Source organism: Vombatus ursinus, unplaced genomic scaffold (assembly GCF_900497805.2).
Source record: "Vombatus ursinus unplaced genomic scaffold, bare-nosed wombat genome assembly UNPS02014813.1, whole genome shotgun sequence".
Taxonomy (NCBI): domain Eukaryota; kingdom Metazoa; phylum Chordata; class Mammalia; order Diprotodontia; family Vombatidae; genus Vombatus; species Vombatus ursinus.
Genome location: NW_020954591.1, coordinates 29,221,039 through 29,232,111, shown reverse-complemented (window position 1 = coordinate 29,232,111; position 11,073 = coordinate 29,221,039). Strand labels below are relative to the sequence as shown.

The window sequence follows — 11,073 nt, the reverse complement described above, 5'->3', positions numbered from 1 at the left end:
CTTAACCTGCAAAATAGGGATAATTACAGTACCTACCTCATGAGGTAGTTGTGAGAGCCAAAGTAAAGCACTATATAAATGGTATCTATTGTTGCTGTTATTTGAATGTGCCTTCTTCAGATGTAATGTGAGATTAATGATTATTAATAACCAATGATTTGGGGAGATCCAGAGCTTTCCCTTTTTCTAAAGTCCTTTCAAAGCTCAGTCTCTGAAGGTCATTGCTGATAATGAGATTGAATTAACTTTCTCCTCCATCTTGGTCAGACCCCACCCAACCTTACAAAGAATTTAATGGGGGGGGAGGGGGGCAGGCAGAGCCCATTGTGTTCTACAGAGGTCTAGGTGGGGATAAACTATTTGATTACATTGCCTAAGGCTGGGCAATTCGGAAGCAAATGACATACCTAACCCACATTAGGGAGCTCCACCTCTCATTATAGTATTCATTCTCTCATTGTTAACCAGAGTTGATTGCCACCCCCTCTTCCAAAGGCAAATAAACTGTGAGCCCACCACCAAGTCATCTTTGGTCCAAGAGAGAGACAAATGACCATTCCTTTAATTAATAAAATGCTAGCATTATTAATAAAATAATTAGGGGCAGCTAGGTGGCACGGTGGATAGAGCACCAACCATGGACTCAGGAGGATCTGAGTTCAAATCCAGCCTCAAACACTTGACATTTACTAGCTGTGTGACCCTGGTCAAGTGACTTAACCCTGATTGCCTCAAAAAAAAAAAAAAAGAAATTGACCCCACCCCCCATCTCTGCCGATGCTTTGTAAGATTTGGTGAATAGTTTTCCCGACCTGGTCCCAGGCAGGATGACTCCTGCAAAGAAAGGTGGAGAGAAAAAGAAGGGACGTTCTGCGATTAATGAGGTGGTGACCAGAAAGTATACCATCAACATTCACAAGTAGGCTTCAAAAAGCGAGCTCGTCAAGCTCTAAAGGAAATCCATAAATTTGCCATGAAAGAAATGGGAACTCCAGATGTACACCAGACTCAACAAAGCTATTTGGGCCAAAGGAATAAGGAGTGTCCCATATCGTATCTGAGTTTGTTTGTCTAGGAAACTCAATGTGGATGAAGATTCACCAAACAAGCTGTATACTTTGGTTACTTACGTGCCTGTCACCACTTTCAAAAGCTTACGGTCAATGTGGATGAAAACTAAATTGAACTTCATTTAAATAAAATTACAAAATCTCAAAAAAAAAAGATTTGGTGAATAAATAGAAAAAAATAAAATAAAATGATTAATTACCCAGAAACTATGTCTCTCAAACTTTTTAAATGTCACAAATGCTACCCTGCCTCCCCAACCTCACCTGATTTTTTACCAGTCCTATTTCATTTAAATAAGTCATGCCTATTCTGAATCATAATCAAGTCATGGATTTCATCACACACACACATATACCCCAACTAGAACTCCCTGCCTTCTTATAAATTCTAACCATCACTCAGGGCCAAGCTCAAATCTAACTTTTTTAAATTAAACCATTTTATACTCTTCTAGTCCATACCAATCACTCTTTGAATTCTTCTTACATTATAAACAATACTATGCACCTTAACATTTAATTATTCTCTAATGATTTCTACGTATGAGTTTTATCTCCCTAACTATACTATAAACCATTTGAGATTTCAATAAATGTTTGTTAATAGATATTCATTGATTAAATTTTCATTAAATAATAAGCATTTGTTCACGAGTGTGGTATACTGCTCATATTTTCAGACACTTTTTATGTATTCATCAGTTTTGCTAATTTTTCCTTTTTATTTTTGTCTTTAAAAATATCATTTACTATAGGAGATGGATCTCCAGCAGGGGCAGGAGAAAACATAGTGGAGGAAATTTTAATGACATAAAAAGGACATCAATAAAAATTCATTTTAAAAAAATAATAAACACCTTTTGGTTTCCAAAGAAGGCTCTGTGGAGAAGAACTTGATCCAAGTAAGGAGAAGGAAACATGAAGGTTATTTTATTTTTTTATTAATTCATTTTAATTTATCAACAATCACTTCCATAAACTTTTGAGTTTAAAATTTTCCCCCTCTCCCTCCCCAAGATGGCATGCAATCTGATATAGGCTTTACACATACATTCCTATTAAATGTATTTTCACATTAGTCATGTTGTAAGGAAGAATTAGAACCAATAGGAGGAACCACAAGAAAGAAGAAACAAAACAAAAACAGAAGAAAAAAAAAGAGCAAATAGTATGCTTCAATTTGCATTCAAACTCCACAATTCTTTCTCTGGATGTGGATAGTATTTTTCATCATGAGACTTTTGGAAATGTCTTAGATCCTTGCATTGCTGAGAAGGGATAAGTCTATCAAAGTTAGTCATCGCACAATGTGGCTGTTACTGCATACAATGTTCTCCTGGTTCTGCTTGCTTCACTCAGCATCAGTCCATACAAGTCTTTCCAGATTTTTCTGAAGTCCTCCTGCTCATCATTTCTTATAGCACAATAGTATTCCATCACATTTATATACCACAACTAGTTCAGCCATTCCCCAGTTGATGGGCATACTCTCAATTTCCAATTCTTTGCCACCACAAAAAGAGCTGCTATAAATACTTTTGTATATATGGGTCCTTTTCCCATTTTTATGATCTTTTTAGGATACAGCCCTAGAAGTGCCATTGTTGGGTCAAATGGTATGCACATTTTTATAGGAAGGTTATTTTAATTTGGATGGTTTTGGACTCGTGAAGAAGGGCAGAGACTGAATTTGAGGAGGAGAAATTCAGAAGAATCTGAAGAAAAGTTGAAGGAGAAAGAGTCATACTAAAAGAAGCAAAGAAGAAAAATCTTCCATCTAAATGAGGAAAACAATTGAGAAGGATCTGAGGAGAAGGTTCAAGAAGAAGATAGTCCATAAGGCCAAATAAATCAGAAGACATGAAGTAAAATAAATAAGTAAGGCAAGGTAAGAGGTTAGAGAGAAAAGGCAAAGGAAGGTGGATATGGCTTTCAAATTACTAGAGAATAAAAGAGCAAAAGGGCATTAATTAGGTGATAATGTGCTATTTCAAAATCATCTCCCACTACCCCTTAGAAGGACAAAGACAGAGGATCTTGCTACTAGCAATAATGGAGAGCAGAATGAATTTCACAGTTATTTGCATTGAGTGTTCAGTGTTTGCATTTCTGACATGACCAAGTGACTTTAATCTGTTCAAAGTGTAAGCTAGTCTCCCTCTTCAAAAAGAAGATACAGGGGCCCAAGGAACACAGCCAGGTTGTCAAAGATATTGAAGTGTTCCTTTAAAAAAATTAAAACTGGAAGAGGAATTTCAGTGGGAGGTAGAAAAAAAAGTAGGAAAAGGATCTAAAGAAAGAGAGAAGAAACTCTACTTGGTCCGTGAGGATGAAGAATGGAAGAAAGTTGCACAGAGTAGGACCATTGTAGACTTAGAGAGGAGAGGAGGAGGAAGAGGAGGAGGAGGTAGAGAACAAAAACAAGAAGAAGAACAAGCTTTTCTTGAAAAGGAGAGCTGGATGTTCTAGGCTAGGAGTTCTTAACCGTTTTTCTGTCATAGACCCCTTTGGCAGTCTGGTTAAGAACACAGACCCCTTCTATGTTTTAATAATGTATAAATAATAGTTTAAAATGTATAAAATAAAATACATGGCACTACAAAGGAAACCAATTATATTGAAATAGTTATCAATTTTTTTAATGACTTCATCAACCCCAGGTTATGAATCCCTGTCCTTGGTTAAAATAGCTACTTATCCTTGAAGGAATAATAAAGTAGATCTATAGGTGGTGTAAAGTGATACATCATCCAGAAAGGGTTAAAGAAAGAAAAAAAAAGAGTAGTAGTAAATGGTAAGTCACTGTTGAAATGTACAGAATAGATATTTGTTAACCTGATAAGAATCAATAAACTAAGCATCTGTTAAGCATTTACTATGCCAGTCATCATGATAAGTGCTGGGAATACAAAGAAAAAGTAAACGTAGACCCTGTTTCAAAATGGTCATATTCTAATGGGGGACTAGGGGGTAGAGATATCTATAAATCAGAACATACAAGATAAATGTTGTTTGTCCTTTGATTTCAAAGGCCTTCACTTGCCCACAAACTGGATTTAAATGAGGCAGAGTTGCACAAAGTTGTCAGCCTCACTCTCTCTTCCAGAGTCATCAAAGTCCAGTGGCAAGGCAAAAGTCAGGATGAACAGTGATGGCCCAGGATGTAGTGGATGACCTTGGTCTAACCTAGTTCTAAGCGCTCCACAGCACCTGCTTCGGCCACCTTCGTGGCCATTGGAACAAATTGTTCTCATCTACCCATTCCAGTGGGGAATGTGTTCACATGCTTGGGGTAGAGATCCCCCTAACTCACCAACAAGTTTGAGGCCTATCCTCAACCTGGTTTAGCCCATCTGCTGAGACAGTTTACTGGGGAGCGGCTGGTGTGGATGGAGCCACAGGTGGACACCAAAGGTGGACAAACAGCCCTGAAAAAGACTCAGCAAGCCCTCACCCCAAAGGTGCTAGCTGTCCTGAATGCCCCACACATCTTTTTTTTTTTTTAAGGCAATTGGGGTTAAGTGACTTGCCCAGGGTCACACAGCTAGTGTCAAGTGTTTGGTCTGAGGCCGGATTTGAACTCAGGTCCTCCTGACTTCAGGGCCTGTGCTCTATCCACTGCACCACCTACCTGCCCCTGTCACCCCACACATCTTACAAGATAAATACAAGGTAGATGGAAGGTAGACTTAGAGGTAAGACAATAGCAGCTGGAAAGATTAGAAAAGTCTTCCTAGACAAGGTGGTATTTGACTGAGTCTAGAAGGAAGGTGGGGATTCTAACAGTTGAAAGTTTGGGACAGAGAGAATTCCAGGCACAGGAAACAAGAGAGAAGTCTGTTGTCTTTTCAGGAGTTTGGTACTCCACCATCCAGCCCTCCAATCAGAGGGGAGAAGAGGCTGAAATGATACCTAAGCTTGAGTTAACAGCATGGTGATGAGTTTAGATGTGAGGAGCCTATCCTGGGAAGGGCATCTGTGGATGATAAGACCAGGCAGAGTTGTAGATGCAATAAATATATCATCTATTGCGTCTATAATCACCTTCTCCTGGGCTTTCCACTCAAATCATAGCATCTGAAGCAGTCTTTATTTGTAACTTTAAAATAATATTATTGATCTGTCTTGTTGATAAATTAATGTTTTAGAAGGTAAAGAAAGTGATGAAGAGATCTGCTACTCTTTACATGTAATTCTGACCCACAAGGAAGACCTAGTTGGTGAAGGAGAAAAAAAACTTGGGAGCAAATTATGATTATTCTAGAGTTGGTGACTGCTATGGAGGATAAAGATGGACATAGTCTGTCATGAATTGATAACTAGGCTGGCATGGTAGATGGAGTGCTTGACTTGGAGTCAGGAAGACCTGGGTTCAGATCCATCTTCTAACATTTGGTAGCAGTGTGACAATGGGCAAGTTACTTAATCCCAATGAGTCTCAGTTTCCTCATCTATAAAATGGAGATAACCTCATAGGGTTACTGTGAGGCTCCAAAATCATTATGTAAAACACCATACACTCTTTAAAGTTCTGAGTAAATTAATAATCGTAGAAATAGCAGATTTAGGAAAGTTCAGGTAAATGATAGTTATGATCCCATGGCCTGAGATTCAAACAGGGAAGACAACTCAAGAACATTAAGAGATCATGTATTTAGAGCCTGAAAGGACTTTGGAAGTTGTCTAGCCCTACCCCCACTCCCCATTTTATAGATTATAAAACTGAGGGCTAGAGAAGTTACCTAACTTGACTATCAAAGCTGGGATTCAAATCCAGGCTCTTTGATTCCAAATCCAACACCCTGCATTGCACTATGCTGTCTTTCCTCTCTCCCACATCTTTCTTCTCTAATATGTCCTGTATACTACTGCCAGACTCATTTTTCTTTTTTTTTTATTAATTTATTTATTTTTAGTTTTCAACATTCACTTTCACAAGATTTTGAGTTCCAAATTTTCTCCCCATCTCGCCCCTACCCCTACCCCAAAACGGTACACATTCGGAATACTCCTTCCCCTAATCTGCCCTCCCTTCTATCAATCCCCCCTTTCTCTTATCCCCTTCCCCTTCTATTTCCTGTAAGGCAGGATAGATTTCTATACCCCATTGCCTGTATATCTTGTTTTCCAGTTGCATGTGAAAACAATTTTTAACATTTGTTTTTAAAACTTTGGGTTCCAAATTTTCTCCCTTCCTCCCTCCTCACCCACCCTCATCAAGAAGGCAAGCAACTCAATACAGGTTATACATGCGTAGTCGTGCAACACAATTCCATAGTAGTCATGTCTCGAAAAACTAACTATATTTCCCTTCCTGTCCCACCCCCCTTTTATTCTATTCTCTCTTTTAACTCTGTCCCTCCTCAGAAGTGTTTGCTTCTGATTACCCCCTCCCCTAATCTGCCCTCCCTTCTATCATCCCCCTATTCTCTTATCCTCTTCCCCCCTATTTTCCTGTAGGGTAAGATAGATTTCCATATCCAATTGAGTGTGTATGTTATTCCCTTCTTAAGCCAAATCCAATGAGAATAAGACCCACTCATTTCTTCTCACCTCCCCCCACTTCCCCTCCACTGTAAAAATTTTTTCTTGTCTGTTTTATGGGAGATAATTTACCCCATTCTACCTCTTCTTTTCTCCTTCTCCCAATATAATCTTCTCTCACCCCTTAATTTTATTTTTTAGATATCACCCCTTTGTCTTCAACTCACCCTGTGCCCTCTATCTATCTATATGTGTATATATATATGTAATTTTTTCCCTCCAACTACCCTAATACTGAGAAAAGTCTCATGAGTTGCAAATATCATCTTTCCATGTAGGAACTTAAACAGTTCAACTTTAATAAGTCCCCTATGATTTCTCTTTCCTGTTTACCTTTTCATGCTTCTCTTGAGTCTTTTATTTGAAAGTCAAATTTTGTGTTCAGCCCTGGTCTTTTCATCAAGAATGTTTGAAAGTTCTATTTCACTGAATATCCATTTTTTTCCCCTGAAGGATTATGCTCAGTTTTGCTGGGTAGGTGATTCTTGGTTGTAATCTTATCTCCTTTGACCTCCAGAATATTATATTCCAAGCCCTCTGTTCTCTTAATGTAGAAGCTGGTAAATCTTGTGTTATCTTGATTGTGTTTCCACAATACTTGAATTGTTTCTTTCCGGCTGCTTGCAATATTTTCTCCTTGACCTGGGAACTCTGGAATTTGGCTACAATATTCCTAGGAGTTTTCATTTGGAGATCTCTTTCAAGAGGTAATTGGTGGATTCTTTCATTTTCTGTTCTACCCTCTGGTTCTAGAATATCAGGGCAGTTTTCCTTGATGATTTCTTGAAAGTTGATATCTAGGCTGTTTTTTTGATCATGGCTTTCAGATAGTGCAATAATTTTTAAATTATCTCTCCTGGATCTATTTTCCAGGTCAGTTGTTTTTCCAATGAGATATTTCACATTGTCTTCTATTTTTTCATTCTTTTGGTTTTGTTTTACAATGTCTTGACTTCTCATAAAGTCACTAGTTTCCATTTAATCCATTCTAATTTTTAAGAAAGTGTTTTCTTCAGTGAGCTTTTGAACTTCCTTTTCCATTTGGCCAATTCTGATTTTTAAGGCATTCTTCTCCTCATTGACTTTTTGGACTTCTTTGGACCTCTTTTTGGGTTAGTCTATTTTTTAAGGTGTTATTTTCTTCAGTATTTTTTGGGGTCTCCTTTAACAAGCTGTTGACTTGTTTTTCATGATTTTCTCACATCACTCTCATTTCTCTTACCAGTTTTTCCTCTACTTCTCTTACCTGCTTCTCAAAATCCTTTTTGAGCTCTTCCATGGCCTGGGACCAATTCATATTTTGCTTGGAGGCTTTGGATGTAGGAGCTTTGACTTTGTTGTCTTCTTCTGATTGTATGTTTTGATCTTCTTTGTCACCAAAGAAAGATTCTATGGTCTGAATTTTTTTTGTGCAGTTTGCTCATGTTCCCAGCCAATTACTTGAGTTTTAAATTCTTTGTTAAGGTAGGGGTCTGCTTCCAGTGTGGAGAATGTACTGTCCCAAGCTTCAGGGTTTTTTGTGCAGCTGTTTTCAGAGATACTTCTAGGGACCTGCAAATTTTCGGTTCTTCCAAGGTGGTATGATAAGGGGCGAGGTGTTTACTCCTTTCCTGGCCTGTGCTCTGGTCTATGAGTGACCACAAGTACTCTTTTCTGCCTTGGAACTGTGAGGAGGATTCCCTCTCCACTGCCACTATAAGCTCCACCATGCCAGCACTCCTCCTACCCCCAGGATTGCTACCCAGAACTGTGACCCAGATCCAAGAATGGACAAAGCAAGAGAATTCTGCCTCAGCACCAACAAAGAGATCTCTGCAATCCACCTCTGAGCAGTCACTGAATTCCCCCTCTGTCTGTGGTCCGAGAGCTCCAGAAGCAGCTGTCACCCCAGGGCAGCACCAGGACTGGGGCTGGGACCAAGCTTCCCTCTCACCCAGGTCAGACAGACCTTTCCTACTGACCTAAGTTGTCTTTGGCATTTATGGGTTAAGAAGTCTGGAAACTACAGAGCTGCCCATGATTTAGTCCCCTGAGGCCTGCTCCAGGTTCACTGAGACCTGGTCTTTGCCTTCGCACCCACATTGAACTGAACTCCCCTCCCAGACCGGCACAATAGATCTTTCTAATCAACCATCCAGGTTGTCTTGGGTCAGAAATTTGTTTCACTTTGTCTTTTTGTGGGTTCTGCTGCTCTAGAATTTGTTTAGAGCCATTTTTTATAGGTATTTGGAGGGGTTTGGGGGAAAGATCAAGCAAGTCACTGCTTTTACTCCACCATCTTGGCTCCACCCCCCCAGACTCATTTTTCTTAATCACCTTTTCCATCATGGCCCTTCCCTGCTCAAAAACCTCCAAGGATTCTTAATGACCTGGAACATCAAATCTGAGCTCTTCTACCCGACTTTCACAAATTCATAGACTTTCAGAATTGGAAGAACCCTAGTGGTCATCTAGTCTAATTCATGCTCAAAAAAGACTGTCCAGGCTTTGCTTAAAAACCTCTAGTGAAGGGGAACAACTGCCTCCCAAGGCGGTCCATTCTCTAATTGTTGGGGGGGTGGGGTTCCTTTTACATCAAGCCTATAACTGCCTCTTTGCAACTACTACCCACTGCAGAACAAGTCTAGCTCCCCTTTGACATAACAGCCTTTGAAATACTTGAAACCTTTTAATTATATGGAGACAGCTATCACATTCCTTCTAGTCTTCTTTCTCCATGTAAAATGTCCCTGGCTCCTTCAACTGATCTCAGAATGGCATGCACTTAAAATCCTTCCCATTCTGATTGCCCAACTCTGGACAACCTCTAATTTATCCATGCCCGTCAGTCAGTCAATAAACATTATTAAGAACCTACTATATTCTATGAACTGTGCTAAGCCCTGGGGATACAAATATAAAGAAGGACAGTCCCTGTCCCTCAAGGAACTTAAATCTAGAACCAGAAAGGAGAAGCATGCTGGTCAGCATTTGAGTGAAGATCAGTGGAGGCAAAAACAGACATGATTTTGCCATTGGAGTATACTATAAATCATTAGCACAGAAAGGAAATAGATAAAGAATTCAGGAAACCAATCTCTTAATTCTGGTGCCTTCCCTCTATTGGTAATTTCCTACTTATCTTATATTTTATATATAGTTTGCTTATATATACATACATACATACATATATATATATATATATATATAAAATTTGTTTCATGTGATCTCCCCCATTAGACTGTGAGCTCTTCTAAGACAGGAACTGTCCTTTTCCTCTTTTTGTATCCCTAGCCTTTAGCATGGTACCTGGCACATTATAGGAAATGTTGATTGATTAAGTGATTGATTGGTATGCCACTGTGGTGACTCTTTTCTCAAGTATGGACTGGACTAGAACAGAGGTCATCAACAGGAACTTGAGTCTCTAAGACACATTCAGGGAACACACAAGGTCAAAACTTTCCATAATAATAAGACATTTAAATTTCTGTCACCATAAAAAATCTGCAATTAAGAGAAGCCATAGGCACCAAATTATGGGCATGGTCAATTTATTAGTATGGCTAGCAAAAATACCAATAAATTGATCAAGGATAAAACTGACAGACAGTGTAACACTTTCATAGCATTTACACAGTGACTATAGACATATTTCACTCCTGATTGATTGGTGCTATTTACATCAGTTCCTCACCAGGGGAGTCAACATCATATGACTAAAATCCTTTGGAAAGTCTCATGATGGACAAACATCACCAGATTGACTTATGTCCTGCTATGGCCAGCAAAAGCTCACAGATTAGAATTTTGTGGGTGGACTGCAGCACAAAGGAATAGGAAAATTAAACTCTTATAAATTTTACTAATAGGGTCTATACAATAAAGCCTGAATTTGATATTGATTCTGATTGGATACACTGATTAGATACAATTCTCAATCAATATTTAATCACAGAATATGAATTTTCAAATTTCACAATAGGTAACTGAAGTTACAGAGAACTCAAACTCACATAATAAGGGGGCCAACCAATATATCATGGATTGATCTTTAATACATAATAAATTGAATAAGCCTTATTAAAATAATATAAAATAAAATGGGGTATCAATTTTCAATTTCACGTTTTTAATTCAGTAAACATCAGTGGATATAGCCTACATAAATAAAAGCTCTTTGGGGATCCTCAATAATTTTTTTAAGAGTGCAAAGGAGTTCTACAACCAAAAAGTTTGAGAAACACCAATCTAGATGGACACTGAGATCCCTTCCAACTCTGAACTTTTGTGATTCTGTGATGATATGTGTCCATATAACACTTTAATCTTCAGGGCTCCCCAAAACACAATCCATGATGTGAAAGATTTGTGGGCTCTAACTATCATTGTCTTCCCCTGTCAGCTGCTTGCTTTTGAGATACCTTTATACCTCAGACTTGGTAAATGTTTGTTAAAATGTTTGAATATGTATAGATAT

The 11,073-nt window shown here is 38.6% G+C and overlaps 1 pseudogene; it reads left to right on the top strand.

Annotated features, from left to right (window-relative positions):
• The first annotated feature begins 827 nt into the window (after positions 1 to 827).
• On the top strand, positions 828 to 8,668 carry LOC114054494 (annotated as a pseudogene).
• The last annotated feature ends 2,405 nt before the right edge of the window (positions 8,669 to 11,073 follow it).